The 17,985-nt window shown below is 28.2% G+C and overlaps 1 pseudogene; it reads right to left on the reverse strand.

Annotated features, from left to right (window-relative positions):
* The window catches only part of LOC142321073 (excitatory amino acid transporter 1-like), a 49,067-nt pseudogene that overhangs the window by 16,319 nt on the left and 14,763 nt on the right, over positions 1–17,985 (reverse strand).

Here is a 17,985-nt window from a genome sequence, read left to right on the forward strand (position 1 = left end):
AAAGATGTCTGAGCTGTGTCTTACATCAATTGATATACATTAAAAAAATTCAATACAATCGATGTTCTAATTTACTTTAATCAGACATTAGAGAGTGATAAGTGATAAATGATTAGCTGATGCAATAAGGTCATATTATCTAATTAAGTGTTGCTAAAGGTTTAATAGCATCTTAGTATGATTACACATCTCATTAAAAAAGAATTATGAAAAATCTTTCAATTAAAATATAAAGTATCATTAAGTGATCATATTTATTATTGCTAAATTAAATAAGAGCTTAAGCAGCAGTTTTAGGATATAAACTTGAACATGTTTGATCAACACAGTAACAATGAAGCCTCGTGATTACCTTATTTCACCATAATGATTACTGTATGTATAAAATAGAAGAAACTCATCACGGAAGTAACTGATTTTAAATAATGCATTAGAACCTTATCTGCTAACAAATAATACTTGGCTAGAGATATTTTTAAATTTCTATTTTCTTTTCTTCCACAGTTTTCTTAGTATTGCAACTTATACCAGTTAATTTTTGATTATAACACAATCAAATAATATTAGTAAATAGATATTGGAAGCAATTAAAGTAGCCACCTAGAATGTTAGAAGATTAGTCAATAAAGAAATTAAATTGGAGAAATGAATATAGATAAGTAACATAATTATAGATAGCGACTGTTAATTAATTATGTTTTGCAGAGTTATGTTTGTGTACATTCAAGAATAGAGCGGAATGAAATTTTAAGCAATAGAATTGCTACCTAGGCAGACTAGGAAGAAGTATAAAATAAAAGATTACAGATTGGAGGTAAAAATAATAAGTAATAATTATTGACTTATTGAAGCATTATTTCTTATGGATACTTTTCTAGTGTGGGTATTTGTGCTCCAGAGGATACAAGAAATATGGAAAATACTGATAAAGAGTATAGAATGTAGACATAGTGATAAATGGTGACTAAGTATGGTGATTAAATGATGATGGTGAATAAATACAAATGACTTTGTATAATTAGAAAAACTTAAATTTAAGATTTGATGATCAGATAATTCTTAAATGTATAGGTACATTTGGAGAAGATATCTTCAACAGAAGTCTTACTGGTACTACTTAATATTTAAATCAAACAATCTTTTATTCTGATGAGTATATAGTAATATATTTTATAGATCACCTCAGGTGTGGGTAGATATGATATTCCAAGGGTAAAAAAAGAAAATGCCGCAGGATTTGCCTGGATGAATCGAGGGAAACCGTGGTAAAACCTTGAACAGAGCAGCATCACAAAATACACAATTAATTTAAAAATATAAATACATGAAATTACTAGGAAAAAGAAATAACTACTAAATAATTCATAATTCAAAGGTCTTAATGAAAATTACTTCAGTACATATTTATGTACACGAATTGAATTCAAAAAATTCAGTTTTTAACAATATTTTTTTTTGTATTATTAAAAAATCCTTTAACAGAATAATAATTTTCCTGTAAAATAAAATAATTTAATTGTATTTTAAATAAAATAATGGGAAATTTTCTATAAATGGTTTGGAAATTTGTTAAAAATGGAAATGGAAGCTTACAAACGTTCGTTTTTGTAAGCTGAAGTTTTGAGTTGCACAAAAACTGTTTTCTTGTATGGCTTGATAAAGATACTGTAATGTTCTAGAATATGAGATTATTGTCATTTTTTCAGCAAAGATTGCAGATTCAAAAATATAAACATAAGTTAGTTAATATTTCTACTCGTTGCTTTGGATGTTGAATAATATCTAACAGCCAGTTTTTACATTTTGGAAAGTCATTCTATGTTTTTTCAGGGAGCCCCAAGAGATGATATTATACTTAGATGAAAATATATATAAATATGATAAATATTTAATAATGATGAGCTAAGCATTTTATTAAGGTACCTCCAATAAAATAAATGAAAGGGCATAAGAACGTGAAATGAGGAAATCCGAGAGTATAAAAGAAAACAGGGACTCTATAAAGAAGGCCCTACTGGAGAAGACAAAATTTAGTATAGCAGGATGAGACAGTAACCAAAACACATACTAAAAAAGCTAATAAGCAATTTCAGGAAACAATCTTTAGCGTGTTAGGGGATAATATGCATGACTGACAGAAAATAGAAAATTTGCATTCTCGGAGAGCCATGAGAAGATGAATGTGTTATAGGATTTCCCTACAGGTAACACAGCACTCAATAAAAAAAAACTGAGGGTAAATGTAAAACAATTAAATATGGATACAGTTTTCATATTTAAATTTGTTTTATAAAATAAGAGGGGAAATTGTTTTAATAAATAAAACTTGACAGCAAGTTCAAATTATTACTCAGTGGAATGTTAGTCTGTATGCTAGAAATCAGGTTATTAAATATCAAATAAACATACAATGTTGAGTATAAATCATCACAGAATAGGTAATAACCAAATATTAAATTTAATAAATTAATTACTAATTTTAAAATTAATTAATTGTAGAAAATACCTGTTGTATTAAAATCTTTTGGAGGAGTAATTACAGTTCGATACTGCAACAAAATAAAATATATTAATTATAACAAGCATCAGAATGATAACCACAACTTTTATTACATCATCAATCTTCATTATTACGAGAACTTTTTTTTTACAAGTTATACTATTCAATTGTTTTCAGATTAATGCTGTTGTCCAATAGTATTTTGAAATTCAGTAAAGACTAATATTTAATTAATAATTTAATAAGTTGTCACTTGTGACAAATGAAGCTAATGAATCTACCAGCTGATATTTTGTTCAAAATAAACCAAATTCCCCACAACTTTATGTTTGTATGAATGTTGAATACAATTTCAAACTGGATCAGAGATTTATTGGCTTTGGAACTGACATCTGGCACGAATATACAATCTATCTAATATAACTCAAACACTTAAAATTTTTTACAGATTTTGTACAATTTAAATAAAATAATATTCAAAGAATATCACATAAAGTAACTTTTTTAAGAAAAAAGATTGAAGTAGCGCCAAGTGTAATATTGTATATTAAATTGTAAAATTCAATAGTTTAATAAACTAAAATGTTATATCAGATGCTTTTGTAAAATTAAATTTTGTTTTTTCCTTTTATGAAACAGAGTGAAGAATAATTTATTCCTACTAATATAATATTCCAGAATATTTATTTCTGCTTAGTTTTTTATTAAGTTATATTATTTTTAAGAACTGTTATATTTTCTCTATACTTTAGAATCAAATTTTTCAGTCTGAGTTATTTGTAAGTACGTTTTACAAATACCTCAGACTACTTCTGATATTGAGTTATAGTTAATTCTTAAGGTTCAAATGGAGAAATATGAGAACACCTTTTTTTAAAAAGTTTTCAAAAGCCTTAATTTAAAATTATCATGGAACTTTCCTTCCACATAGTTATAAAGCTAATAATGAAGGCAATTCAGAAAGAAATTCCTGTTTAAAAGAGATTATGTAAGGAGAAGAGTAAGAACTCTGTCTTATTTAAGCAGTGTAGTGGGACTCTGTGCTAATCACTCATCCAGTTTCTCAAGAAAAAATCACAGTGCATTAATGAATATTGATCGCTGACACTTTATTATCAAGTGGTTTCTACAACACTAGACATAACAAATGGGATCAGTGTTAACCTTCTATGAGTATGACAACATTAAAGGTGACTGAGGTTTTTTTTATGTTAAAACTACTATGGATAATGATACTTGGGATTCATTTGTGAATTAAAGGCAAAATATTCAGTTATTGCAGCGAGACCATATTGTCACCAAAAAAAAAAGAAAAGAATGATGGCCAACTTTTTCTACTGAAAAATTATAAGGCAGTTGTTTTTTTGGAACTGAAGAGTCATGTTTACTGATTTCATAGAATGTGTGCCACTATAATCAATTTGGAAATCTCATGTTAGGCATTACAAAATGTTAAAAATTGTATTTAAAATAAATATTGTGAAATAAGCTCTGGAATCATTTTATTGTAATATATTGCTGAACCATATTCAAACTTTGCTGAGAAGTATTTATTTAAATGTTTACGTAAGTGGGAAGTGCCTGATCATCCTCCTTACAATCCAGATTTGGCATCTCTTTTTGGAGTGTAAAAATATGACTTGCATCATAACCAATACTTTGATTACAACAATGAGTTTCAATCAAGTGTGGAACGGTGGTTAAAATTGATATAAGATATATATACAATATAATATTGTAATTGTGTTGGTGCTAAGTTATTAGCTAGTTCTCATATGGGGCTTCTATATTAAAGAAGTTGGAAGTGGCAATGTGTTAAAAGTGATCATCTTGATTAATTACGATTGTCTGTGGCCAAATGATATGTTTGGATCTTTGTTAGATATATGTTAAATATTTATTATTTTATTGTGATTTTTAGTTTTGTACTGTTTGAGTGAGCTGAATTTATGACTAAATATATGCAATGTGTAAAATTTCATTTTGTGAATAATGATTTTGTATGTGTACCCCTTTTGTTTTAAGGTATTTTTTTTTTCTAAATTAGAGTACATGCAATACATATACAACAAATTTTATATTTACAAAACAGAGATACAAAGAACACCTATATGATGGTAATTTAATGATTAGTGAAGTCTTCCCAACACTTGCACTGGCTGTGATTTTTAAAGAGATAAAAATGCTATAAAAGATTATTATAAATATATAGATTCATGTAATAAAAAAAATCTTACTGAAAATTTGTATAAAAATTGAAAAACATGTTCAGGCTTATCAGTGTCACAAAAACTTACACGCAGATAAAATACTAAAAGGTTGATGAAATAAAATAAAACCTTACTTTGCTTGGTTGATAAGATCAAACAGCAAATAAACAGAATGGATTCTAAGAAAACAGTAAGCCAAAAGTATGAAGATTATACTGTTGTGATTGCAACATTAAATATACAATTGACAGGCAGGATAAACATTTACTTATAGGTGCATAGAATACTTACAGGCACTATAAACAACAGAATCAAACTTTGAAATTCATCTCACAGAAACAGAGCACATGTGAAAGACATTAACCACAAATGCAAATTTTATACATAATGTATAAGTGCTCAAGATCTCAACACTCTTAAACTGTATGAAACTTATGAAGACATTAATTTTTATTAAAACAACTCATTAATTAAATCACGTTTACAATCATTAATTAATTCATTCATTATTAATTCATTTAAATAGCAACAACAGGCTGATGCCAAAAAACAATTACTAGGATGATTATAATGAAGTTTATAGTGAGTGCAAAATGTCATGCCAGACCAGAACATGAACCAAGAACTTCTGGATGAAAGGCAACGTAGATCAAACATATTACACTATTACATAGTGAAGGAGTTGGTTAACCACTTTAAAATAAGATAGGTACTGTTTAGCAACACTGACTGATGTTACTAATTAGGCAGTTTCCATATAATAACAGAGTGAGTAATTAACTAATTTAAAGTTTCTAAATTTTATCACATTTCATCATATTGAAAAATGAATTCAGTTATGCTATTGGGCAATTTTGCATATACACCGTAAAAATATATATTATAAATTTTAATGAATGAATAACATCTTAACTTTGACAAATTTGAATTGAGGTATTAATTCTTACCTGTGATATACATGCTTTAGCAATATTATCTGGAAACATGTTCCTGAAAAAAATAAAAAATAAATAAATAGAATTAATATTAAATATAATTACACAAATTCAACTTTATAAGGATATAGTTTATATTACTTTGATTGTATATTATTTGAAGTAGTAGTTTACCTACCTTAAAGATGTTAAAAATATCTAAAATTTAATTTACTAAGCATTTGGTACTGTTGGTATTAATATACCAAAATATAAATTATTATACAACATCTTAAAATGGTTTAATTTTACTGTATTAATCTACAAAATCAAGATAAAATGGAAATTGTAAAGCAGAACTGCTGTAATAAATAAGTTAACTACAATTAAGCTACTTCATTGTAATAAAACCCCTTTGATTGACAACAATAACATATATCCTGAGAAAACAAAACATGAAAGGAAAATATAATGGTTTTAGATTGTTCGTAAATAAATAAAGACTAAAGTAACAAAATCATTTAATTACTGTTTTACAAACTAGTAATAAAATGTCAGATTTAAATTTCTTATATTTCTTTAAAAAAATGTTTATTAAAACATCTCAATACAAAAACAATTCTACCAATTTGGATGATTCAAAGAAGTAAATATAATTTGGAATTTTAGATAAAATTTTTTATAAGAAGTTATTTTGAAACCGTTTCTTGGAATGTAATTTGGTTAGACTTCAAGATCAATTATTATCATAAAAATGTTATTTGTTAATGAACAAATAATATTTTTATTAAATTTTTTTGTTCCCCGACAGGGTCTTACCCTTTAAGACTTTGGGAGTTGACATTGTGGGGATGCCAACGTGGCTGTTTCAATGTAGGGCTGTGGGAGCCCTAGCTTCTTTTCTTCCTACTACACATTGAGCTGCTAAAGTCTTTTCACTGTACTCATACACTACATAGAACACTACACACTTTACAACATATACCCAAAAACTGTAACACAACAACATCTTACACTGTTTCTTTTTACAATTACAATCTGTGGTGTTGCAACACCTTATGAAACGCAATTGTAATCCATGTTGGAAACTATTATGCTGATGGGTGGATGGTTCTATTTAGTGAATCTCGAATGATCTCCGGGCTCCTGGGCGAACCCAGTTGTATTTAAAAGGTAATAGCTCTAGACACTGTATTTGCGGGCTCTGCAGAAGTGGTCCTGTATTTCCTGGGAACTCGAGGCAAATTACTAGTCCTGAAATAATCCCTATGATAGTCCATCTGAAAAAACCACCAGAATTAGTCTTGTGAATTGACCTTGATCGGCCTTGTCTGATGAGGATAACAGTCCTGGGGAAGATAATGTAAACTATGAAGCATTCCTGCCTACAGTTTAAAAATACTACATTTGTGGTTCTGCAAAATAATCAGGAAGGTCTTGTAAATAATCACTTCACTAGGTCTTGTCTTTCCTGATCAACAAAGTTTTAACAGGATCATTTGGTTCAATGATGAGCATCAAGAAATTAAGAGACTGATTGATATTAATCAAAAAATGTAATGATAAGCAAAGTGGATCTCTCTTACATATCACTACCATGGGTGGTATAGAGTGGAATATTCTGGCGTTTATATTAACATTCAACCTACCTGTACCACCGAAGAAAATTTCAAGGATGACCTTTCATCCCCAATCCACAGTGATGTATCAAATGTCAAGAATATGCCACACTACATCCTGCTCGATAACTGAAATATGTGCTCGATGTACAAAAGGTCACAGTGACACTAACTGTAAGAGAATGAAAAATGTGCAAACTGCAATGGATCACATTCATCTTGGTCCTGACATTACCAAATTTTAAGGAAGAGAAGGAGGCAATTCTGAAACTGAAAATTTGTACTGAGCAAAACCTATCTTTTCTGGCCACATGAAGAGAGTACAAAAAGTCGGTAAACTTATGTAACCTGGTTAAACCATACTAGTAGCAGCAGTATTTGCCACTGCTTGATGTAGAATTTATTACTGCTACATCAAGACAAGCCCTCTGCAAATGCAAGTAATCAACTGTGCGGATCCTGCAGCAAGTGAAAAAAGCTTGTTCAGATGTTATCTGATCAAGTTGGTTCACTCACAGCCACTTTCTTAGCGCTAAGACAAACAAGAAGTCAGTAGTTGCACCCAGTGAAACCAACATTACTGGGAAGTAATGTTTGAAAGCTCCCTTTGAAAGCTTCTGACCTCATAGCACAGCTAAATTATACATGTTAACAGTAAAGTGGTTGAAGAATAAAAAAACTCATCCTTGATATTTTAGTCTTATCAAGGGTTGAGTTACTACACTTGAATTTCAGCAAATGTGTAGTGGACCTAGAATATGCATTATGCAGAGGAGCTATGTAAGTTTTGTGAATATGAAAAAATAAAAAAAACAGCCTAGCCAAGAATCCAACAAACCATAATAAGCATTGTAATGCATAGTTTAGCTTCTGTGTGAATCAGCTTTTAAGTACTTGATCTGATCTCAGAATAATTAATATTTATTTTACAGAAAATTTTGGTTAGCTGTAGTGGAATTTCAGATATTTTACTGAGTAACCAGTAAATTAGAATATTTGAGCATAATAGAATAGGTGAATAAGAAATAAATTAACATTTTTCTCAAAACAAAATGGGTAATAAAGTAAATAAAAATCTTTGATTATAAAAAATGGGTGAAAGAGATACAAATTGAACAGACATTTATTTTTTATATATAAAAAAAAAAGGTATTTATATAATAAATTTATAAATACCTGATTAAATCTAAGATTGAGTCAGCTGTTAAAACGTTTCTTTGTGAAATACTTGTGGTTGCTGTTGCTGTATTTCCTTTTCCTGGCTGTACTGTCAATACAAGTATAATTCCCTCACTTACAGCTAATAATGTTGTACAAGCATACCACAAAATAGCTCTCACTCCTATTTTCTTTGATAAACTGAGATAAGTGCTCCTACTGATGACACAATTGAACATATTAATAAAGGTATAATCAATCCTTTTAACATCCTGAGAAATAATTCCCCCAAAAAATTCACGTACATAACATCTCTAGCCTTCCATCTGAAACAGATATAAAAAATGAAATTAAAATATTTTTTTCAATGAAAATTATGACTATTTAAAAAAAAAAGACTTCACATTACTGTATTTGAGATAATACTTAATCTAGCATGAAAAAGATTGTACTCGGGCAGTAAATGCAGAATATGAAAAAGAGAAATGAAGCTCAGTGTATCACGATCATTCTAAAAGTGGGTGATAACACCCCCTTGTGGGTGCTGGTGGTCTTCAGGGGGCTGGTAGAAGGCCCACAGGAAATTAGGGGCATAATTATATTTCCCTGATATTTCAAACTAAAATGCAAGTTTCAACTCAGAAGTAGGATATGCCACATTTAAAAACAATTGCAATTGCTGTTTTTAAGAGCGCATCTTAAAAACAGCAGTTGCAATTATTATTTTTAACAGATGGTAAGTTTAAAAATTTGGGAGCATTAGAAAATGTTTGATTCTCAAAGTGAGTAGTGGGTGAAAAAGTTTGAGAATCATCGAGAACATACTGAGAAACAGGTGTATAACATCGCTACACCTTTGAGAAGGTACCACTTACATAGCAGTACATCAGGACGTACTTAATTATGTCAACTTCATCCGGTCTCTTTTTAAACATTTTCTATTTAACTAAGTCATCATATATCATGTAAATCATTTGTATTATATATATATATATGTGTGTGTGTGTGTGTGTATACAAAGTGTATCATTAACTTTTCCCGGAACTTTCATAACCTGTTCTACTCAAGAAAATAAAGGAAAAAATTCAATAAACATATGTCCTAAAATGCTTTGTTTGCGAGTTACGGCCCGTGGAAGATTTTTCTTGGATTTCAGCTACCCCGGTGAAATGAGGTCCTACTGAAATTTTTAGGACGTTAATTAAGGAGCAAATTTGTGATTTCTTATGGTAATGACCTGAAAAATAGTATAAAATAGGTCCCAAAACTGTATCTGCTGTTGGTTTTGAGAAATCTGGGGTGAAAACCAATAAATTAGGATAAAAAAACCCTGTGTTTTACTGTTAACATACAATAAGTTTGTTAAATATCTAATAAACACATAAAACTTTTAAACAAAACTTGCAGATAATTTAATTCTGAACAAAATGGTGCAAGATAAGTTGAGTAAAATGTAAGATAAGTTGAAAAAACTTAGAAAAATTTGAATTTTATGTAGAAACAGTAGACTAGACCAATGTACATTATACGTACCAGTTAATAATAATAAATGTTCAAAATGAGTGTTAATACATTTCCTGGCACTCTTCTGTATTGCATTTGCTGCTCTTTTTGGTTCTTCAGGGCTGTCCTTAAGTTGCTCAGCCAAATCCATTCTGTGGGCTACTAATCCCTACAAGAATTTATTTTTGCTTGTATGCAATATTTCTCATACATTTCCAAACGCAAAACTCTAAAGGTGCTAGATCAGGCGATCTTAGTGACCATGAATGTAGACCTCCATGACCAATCCATTTCTTAGAGAAATGATGATTTAAATGAGTGGAAACTGCACAAGAAAAGTGGGAAGACGCGCCATTGTGCTGGAAGTATACTTTGCATCTCGGTGCTACAGGAACATCTTCAAGCAGCTGCGGTTCGTAGCATTTAAGGTTCATAGCTGGAATGAATAATAGGTAGTGAACCTGTTCCCTGAAGATTGTGAACAGGAATTTACTAATTGTTTTGGGATCTAGAATCCTTCGATTTGGAAAACGTAACTCACATTGTACTTCAGCAGCTGTAGCATTGCCATTACTACACTCAAATTGAATAACATATCTGCATATTCTTCTGTTGTAAATAAGTACAGCATTACTTCAATGGCAAACCAATCATGTTCAAACTGAAGTTCACAGAAATCCTGCAGCTCAGTTGACATTACCCAATACACTTAATGTAGCTTACAGAATGATTTAAACACTAATACAGTACTGCGCATTGATGATCAGTTGTTATTTTTATTGCCAAATTTAAAATAATAATTTTTCTAATTATTTATTTATTTATGTCATTAATAAAAAATTATTATCAAGTAATTTTTATTTTACTATTGTGCAATTTCCAGCTTTTGTTTAAAATTTTTTAACAACAATTTTTAACAGTAAATTTTGTTTTTACACATTTTCACATCACCAAAAAAAGAATTTGTTTTTTTTTACATTAAATAGGTTCATTTCTGTCAAACGTTGTAATGTACTGTTTCTAAATACAACTAAAATTTTTCTAACTTTGTAAACTATGGATATACATCTATATAATTGTTCAAACAAATAAGAAGCCTTCTTTTAAAAGGATATATTTTTATGTTAGTTATGTATAGTTAACAGAATTAATGGTGTGGTTACACCACAAATATTATTAAAAATCTGATGTGCCATTTCAATTTTAGTTGTTTTGTTGTATGTACAATAATTACATTTACTATAGAATTATATTTTCCTGCCAATTTTTCACTATTTCTAATACAGAATGAGTGAATTTCCTTGCTATTTTTCAAAGAAATATTTATTAATAACAATTCATTAAATAACATTTTCATTTTTATAACATTTCAATCTTTCTACTGTACACTCATTCTTCTGATGACAAATTATATTTTGCTCTAAATATTAGGGACTACTTAAAAAGAAAATGTTTTTTGTTTAAATCTGAAAAAGATATTATAGACTGATAACAACTTACATTTTAGTTTGTATTGTTTCGATAAGTTAAGATAGTTCTTCTAGAAAATGTTTAATTCAAAAAATACCAACTTAAATAAATGTACTAATATACTAAGCATTATCCTTTGAATTGATTGATAAGAAATAAGACTAGGAGACTGATATAGATATAAGACTAGGCTCTTTAAGTAGGCTCCCCAGCTGCTATTTAGGCTATTTAAACATTCCTCAGATAGGAAAATGACTCATTGAACATTTTCATATGCACACAGGGTTGCTACACCTTTGAGCTGCTAAGTGGCTGTCCTATCAGTTTTCAGCATCATGCCACAGATGAAATCACAGTTGTTGGCCTAACTTTCATCGTACTTACTAAAGGAAAAAGGAGTAAAATAATAAGGAAAGGTGTGAGAAGAGAAAGGCACTAAAAATATTGATGATTTCTATGAGAAAAACTATTATGCATACCCCAACAAGAATAAAGCAATAACAACATGAGGAACCTATCTATCCGCAAACTAACTCTCATTACATAGAATTTGTTGTAAACCATCATGTGTGTTATTCTACCACACTTATCTTCAGCATAGCACCTTGCATAAAAATTGTTATTTTTACCACTTGTTTATAAAGTTGAAAATATAACTGGCAGGAAAAACTTTCCATGAAAATAGATTCAAGGTGCAGTGATGACAGGTCAAGAGAAGAGGAATGAAACATTTTTTGACAAAATCAAGAAAACACTCCATACTCAGTAAATGTATTGAGATTCCACGTGAATACTTTGAAAAATAAATATGCAAATATGCTTGAATATATTGCAGTTGAATCCCAAAGTATGTAAAATGGCTATGAAACATTTTCAGGCGGTCTATAATATTTTAATTTATGTTATTCCACATAATATTTTTTATTGTGCACCGCTCCATATTACTCATATAATTTACTAAGACATTTAAGATTTAAAAAAGTTTTGTTATATCTGTATAAATAATAAAGTTACACAGTGATATTTTTGTGGAATTAGGTTCAGTATCTATTTTCAAAAACAAACATCATGCTAGGTTTATTAGGGAAGTGATGAGTGATGTGATTTTCCCACTGTCTTCTTTATTGAGTCAAATAATTGTTCCATATCAACTATGCAAGGCCTCTGAAGCACAGATGATACATAATCCCTATAATAAGGACTATCACTCTGTTCTGCAAGGAATGATTGTATAATGAATATTATTACTCTCTGAGAAAGAACTGACTGATGCCACTTGTATCTTAGATGTTTTACATTCTTCAGAACAATGATAAGTACAGGAACAGACATATAAAACAGAAAATTAATTGCCAGTTTCTGCTGGAACAATATAGCCTATTCCTGATATTTTGTTTGTTTAGAAGGAGAAGTACTTCATATGGAACGAATCTAATTATTCTAAACTACTTACATGGCTAAATATGTAAAAATTAAGTGTAATATTTTTATCCAATGAAGTATAAATTTTGTAGGAATTTACTTAAAAAAAGATTAATATTATTTTTAATATTTAATTTATTGATGATTTACTTGTAATATATACAATCATTTTAACTTATAGCTGCACACACTAACCAGAAGATGGACAGGATACTTGATAAATAAGAACTGGTTGGCTTCAATTCAATTATTGGAAATTACTATAAGTTCTAATTTTTGATATGCTTTCTTTTTGTAATGAACAATATGATAACAAAGGGAGATCACTGTTATATTACAATAATAGTCTTTAATAAAAAATATATTATAATAGTCACAAAATCTGTTATTTTATTTTCTGAATATATCCAATGCTGTTTTTTTAGAACTTGTGTATGATATAATAACAAGCTGGTTTTATCTTGTTTTGCTGTTAACATTAACAAACAGTACATTTAAAATATATTTTATTTGGTGTACTTGTATTATATAATTTTTTTACATATTGAAATATTTAAATCTAAAATTTTAGATGATTAAGAATCGCATTAAATGATTCTTGTTAATAGAGTTACTATAGTTAATTAATTTCTCTGAAATACAAATTATAAAAACACGATTCACTTTTTAAATTATTTATTTCTTATCACACTTATCTCTCATGTTTATTAAAAATTACACGTATGATTATATTTCACACTATCTCATAATTAGTAAGAATAAAATAAATGCTGCAAAAGATTATTATGGATTTATTATGTAATAAGTTTTATTATATTAAACATTATACAGCATTATACATTAATGTTTTTCTTTTTTTTATAATGAATAATATGTAATAAATTAATGTATCAAAGTCTTATCAGAAGTATAATTAATAATAAATTAATATCATAAGTCTTCATACTTATCATTAGCTGATCTAAGGATAAGGCCAAATGCTGCTCCACCAAAAACACCCACTATTGTAAGAACTGTAAGAAGATTTTCTCGTATGAAACTTTTTTTTTGCTTTGGTTTTGCCATTTTATACGTTTCTGCAAAAATTAAATAAATTGGAACTGTTCTTAGTGAATTCTTTGTGTAAAATAATATAAATATTTAAAATAAAAATTCAGATGTGGACACTACGTGACTTCTTTGTACATCTATTAAATTACACATACACATATTTTGCTGCACTTTGTTTAAACTTATTTGAAAGTGAAATACGATCCTTCAGTTCTTTAATAAAATAGACAGTTAGGCAATTGCATTTTGGTGGACACCACATTGCATCACATTTCTTGTGGTGTATGTGTCACCATTTTATATTAGTTTACGTATTAATTTTGTTTCACATCACTCAAGTAGATATGTGGTGCAAGTGAGAACATGTCAGATTTGTAACCATGCAGACATCAGTTTGAATCCAACTTTATATATATTTTTTAAAATTTTTTTTAATTTAAATATATTGATTTATTAATAGTTATACCCTCTGATTGTAAAAGTTTTTGAATTAAAAAAAACGTACATAAAATCTTATTTCACTTAATAACTTCTTTTTTTTGTATTGTTATTATTGAATTATTATTTATTGTTAATTTTTTTTATACTCAGAAGTCAATAATTATTAAATCAATATATTTAAATAAAAAGAAAAATGAAGATGAAAAAAAGAAATGAAGTCGGATTCGAACTATGGTTGGAAAGCTCTCAATGAGGGCTTATTACTGTCGTTAAGGCAAAATCCAAAATCCAAATTTATTTAGAGGTCTGACTGTACACACATTTTTGCCCCAGTTGATTGCAATCAAAAGGGGAGGTGCACAACTAAAAGTTACAACAGTCTTAAATACAAAATTTCAACATTCTACGGTTAATCATTTTTGAGTTATGCAGGATACATACGTATACACTTACAGACATCATGCCGAAATTAGTCAAAATGAATTCAGGGATGGTCAAAATTTATATTTCTTTTGAAATCTGAAAACTGAGATTTTTCGCGATTACAATATTTCCTTTACTTTGTACAAGGAAGTAAAAATATAATTTTTATATAAAACATACATAAAATAAAAATATATGAACAATATAAAGATAATATAAATGACTGTAAATAATATATAAACATTTAAAAAAACATGACATTTATTTTAACCTTTTACTATATAAGAATCATCTCATTTAAATGAATTAAAAAATAATCAGAAATAACTTATGTTTTTTAAATTAATTAGCTGTTACATAATTAATATATTATTTATTAATAATATATTAATTTACTCTATGTAATTAGTTGATATATAATTCATTGTTGTTTATTTTATCAAAGGCTACCTAAGTACAGGCAACCTGAAGTGTATTTAAATTAGACTAAGCAGATTTTGAACTGTCAACATTTGCAAAAATCAGTATCCAAAAGTTTGATTAAACGCTATATTTTCCCTTTATATCTATATTTCTACAGCAGCAATAAAACAAACTATAAAACTATAATTAAAGTATTGTTATCTAAACTGCACGGGAGTTACGTCCCATCCTGCTGTTTGGTCCATCTGGTACAAAATGCTGGCCAAAAAACTCCCATTCATAATCCTTGAGTACACGTAAAGGAAATGCACATAAAGAAAGGGAGGAAAAATAATACTCCATTCTTCACCATCAATAAAAATTGAATTCATGTAAGTAAATCACACATGTCATGTACTTTGGTAAACTTTATCAAAACATATAGACTACAACTGCATGCCTACTTCTCCGATAAGCTATTAATGACATGTTGTAGTAATAACTTAATCATTTATTTACTAATGCAAATTATTAAGTTGTTAGTCATGAAACTAACTAAAAACGAACATTATAATTCATGTTCATAAAGTTATTTATAATTCTGCTAAAACTGGATATTATACATGCAAAAATTAACATATTAATATTTTTTATTTTATGCATGATCATCAAAGAATCATGCATAAAAGTATGTTTATGATTCATAACAAGCTCTAGTTGTATAATAAATGTCATTTTTATCAGAGAAAGCAATGCTAACTGGTGCCTCATATCTTAAATGCTTTGCACATGTTACAATCATAAGAAAGACTAGAAGAAATAGTGTAAATTATCAAAAATTTTGTGTCTTATTCTATCATAAAACAATGCAATTCATTGATTCAGCCCAATAAGAAAAAATATTTAACTAAAAACATATTTAATTTTAGCTCAGTGTTCAAAATTGGAAACTATTTCTACCTTATAACGTATAGTTTAGAAATATATAAATACATTACAAAGTTTTCAGACAATAGGTTAAAACAATAAGAAAATTACAAAATTTTAAATCAGAGGTACAGGATTATCCTAATCCTCTAAAATTTAATGGTTATAAAATGTGTCAGAATAAAGTTGAGAAATTTTGTTCATGAGACATTTAGAGACGAATAATAAAAACAATTTCAGTCAGTAGATAAAAGGAGTCAAAGGTTAAATAAATTTATATGAAAAAATAATCAATCTTTTTTTGTCTTAGTGCCTTAAATAATATTAAAAAAATCCAATATTATCATTTCCAATTATATTTTTTTTTTAAGTTAAAAAATATGCACAATATAAATATGTCAAGAAGCCTGACCCACTGCAAGAAAAGTATCTCCTAAATATCTCATTATCCTTTTTTATCTGATTTTTTCAAAAAAATAATATAATCAACACACAAACAAAATACACATTTGAAAAATTTGGTATCTTTGAAATCTAAGGACCTTCAAACATCGAGAAATAAAATAATCTCTGTGTTGAGGAGGTCAGTGTTTTAACAATAGTAATATTGTACTTCCTCCTTGTTGTAATGTATTAAGATAGGTAAATTAAAAGAAAATTGTCATTATCTAAGGATTTAATATTTTAAAGAATGCATGAATTAATGAAAAAAAGCTGACAACAAAGCTGTAATACTTTCTTAGCAATAGTAGGTAAATAATTATACATGAAATAAGTTCCTAAGAGTTCTTTTTTGAAGTGAGGGTAATTTATTGTTAAGTTTTATTGTGAAATTTCATTATATGTTTAAATAAAAAAAAGGTTTTAAATTTTTTTTATTTTTTCTGCTCCTCACCTTCACAATTACCTACCAAGAAAATTTTTTGATTTTTCTACATTTACTATTTTAAAATTAAGAAGAAATTTTTTAAAAATCCTCTAAAAATTTACAGCTAATAAAATTTACCTAAAATCCTTTTTTGGTGGTAGGGAGAGGTGAATTTTGATGAACTATTATTCTAATATTAGTTATTAAAAGTTTAAATAAAACAAAAAAATTTGAAAATTTAACAAAATCGAATTTTTCAAACTTTGTTCTGTTCTCCACCATGAATATTGCCTCTAAAGTATTTTTTGAGGTTCCTTGCACAACTATTATGTCTAGAAAGGCATAAAAAAAAATTTGGTTAAAATATATGGAATAAATAAAAAGATGGCTTTATTGGATTTTTGGTGCAAATTTAAAAAAAAGTAGTAAGATAAGTATGAACGAATGCACTTAACTTAAAATAAATTGGGGTTATGTTTGCAAAATTTTAAAAATGTAAACCCTCCCCCAAAAGATATTTACCCCAAATTTTACCAAAAAATTGCCTAATACACACGAATCTGTACAGAATTTATTTAAAATCATTTATCTCAAACGTTATTAAGGTTTAAATACGCCAAAACACGTACATACGTACGTATGCATTTTACCCCAATGGTTTTTTTTTTTTTTTGTTTGTTGGGGTCCTAGGTCATGAAACCCCGAGGAATGCAAATAACCCATACCCAACTTTTTTTACCGATTACCATACTTTCCTTCTTGCAGCATAGCTCTAGATCTATGATGCAAGAAAGTAAAAGTTTATCTCAAAAGTAAACACCGTTTCATTGTAAAAAAGTTATTCTGAAAACTTTATAAATATTTTTTTTATTTCTCTTAACTACATACCTTATACTGCTTCAATATTTCCTCGTCGTATTCTTCTGTCGTCAGTCCATATAGGCTCTGATTAACAGCATTTTTAAGTTCATCATAACCCGCGAATCGCTTACCACTCAAAAATTCTTTCAATCTCCCAAACAAATGGTAATCAGAAGGCACTAAGTCCGGACTATATGATGGATGATCGTAAATTTCA

Source organism: Lycorma delicatula, chromosome 3, assembly GCF_047948215.1.
Source record: "Lycorma delicatula isolate Av1 chromosome 3, ASM4794821v1, whole genome shotgun sequence".
NCBI classification, from domain to species: domain Eukaryota; kingdom Metazoa; phylum Arthropoda; class Insecta; order Hemiptera; family Fulgoridae; genus Lycorma; species Lycorma delicatula.